The 1,683-nt window shown below is 38.2% G+C and overlaps 1 long non-coding RNA gene across 1 annotated transcript in view; it reads right to left on the reverse strand.

Moving 5' to 3' along the window:
* LOC128251346 (uncharacterized) overlaps positions 1-657 on the reverse strand; it is a 41,010-nt gene extending 40,353 nt beyond the window's left edge. The window contains exon 1 of the long non-coding RNA XR_016238631.1: positions 1-657. This exon is cut by the window's left edge and continues 447 nt beyond it. This is a non-coding gene — a long non-coding RNA (uncharacterized LOC128251346).
* Positions 658-1,683: the final 1,026 nt, after the last annotated feature.

Here is a 1,683-nt window from a genome sequence, read left to right on the forward strand (position 1 = left end):
CTTCTTTCTCCTTGATCTTGTGTCTTCTTCATGTTCTTCTTGTATCATTCTTTTCTATATCTTCTTGTGACTTCTTTTTTTTTTTTTTTCATTTTTTTCTTGTTTCTTATTATTGCTTCTCCTTCTCCTTCTCCTCCTTGTGTCATTTTTCTTCGTCGTCGTCACCATCATCATCATCAGAACACCATTCCAGAGCACCCTCCTCAACCCCCCGCTGTGCCCGACCAATGTGTAATGTTCATTGTCCCGAAATATTTTACATTATGTTTTTAGCATGTGGTGGTGGTGGTGGTGGTGGTAGCGGTGGTGGTTTTGGCGGTGAGGGTGACAGTGGTGACAGTGACGACATGGTGACGGTGGTGGTGACAATGGCGGTGGTGGTGGCGGTGGCGGCGGCAGCGGTATAGAGGGATGTGATGGTGATGGCGTGGTGGTAATGGTAGGTAATGGCGTGTGGAGCGACTGCTCACCTTTCGAGCACCTTTGGACCAATCGATATATGACCATCCCGTCTTTTTTTTTTTATACTTGTAAAAAGTCCGACTACATTAGCTTAATGTGTCCTGTTGCCATATAAAAAATTACACGGAGATTTAAAAAAGATTTTGCTGCTATTTCTAGCATGTCCAGCGATCACCGTTAGAGAGCTCCCTTAGCTCGTTGTGGTAGTGGTGGTGATGGTACGTGGTCGTGGTTGTGGTAGTAGTGGTGGTAGTAGTAGTGGTCGTAGTGGTGACGGTGGAGTTGGCGGTGGCGTTAGTAGTGGTTTTAATGACAGTGGTGGGACGGGGTGGGGTGGTATACCAGCGCTTTCGTCTCGTAATACTACTGAGGGGAAAGGCGAGGGATTCGTAATTTTTTTATGGTTGGTGTTTTACTATTTCTTGGGGGTGGTGGACGGGGGGATATCTTAATATTTGCTTCAAACTGCAAATAAATGTCTGCACAACACACACACACACACACACACACACACACACACACACACACACACACATATATATATATATATATATATATATATATATATAATGCGTGCGTGTATACGTATGTGTGTGCACGTATGTATGTATAAATGTATATAAGAAACATATAGAGAAATATAGATAGATACATACATACATACATATAGATATATATATATACAGGTATATGCACGTATATACACATATATATACTTGCACACACATACATATATATAAATACATACGCATATATGTGTGTGCGTATATATATATATATATATATATATATATATATATATATATATATATATATATATATATATATACATATACACACACACACACACAGATATATATATATATATATATATATATATATATATATATATATATATATATATATATATATACTAGCTGACGTACCCTGTAATTCCCGGGAAAGCGGGGCTTATCCCTTGGTTCCGTTCTCATAATTGCTTCGCTAATCCAGTAACATTACCAAGTATGCAGCCCTTAAAACGGTTTTTGTGCGTTTAGTGAGAATACCGAACTGTCTTACACAGGATCTTGTTCTTAGGAATTCCCAATAAGTTATGAATACCCAAATTGTGAAGTCAGTTATGTAATAACATGAAATTAGTTACCCAATAATAAGAATTCAAATAAAGTAGTCCCGAAAAGGGCTTCAATACGTTTCCAGAATATATAGAACTTGGGA

The sequence above is a fragment of the Octopus bimaculoides genome, chromosome 27, assembly GCF_046866305.1.
Source record: "Octopus bimaculoides isolate indiv1 chromosome 27, ASM4686630v1, whole genome shotgun sequence".
Classification (NCBI taxonomy): domain Eukaryota; kingdom Metazoa; phylum Mollusca; class Cephalopoda; order Octopoda; family Octopodidae; genus Octopus; species Octopus bimaculoides.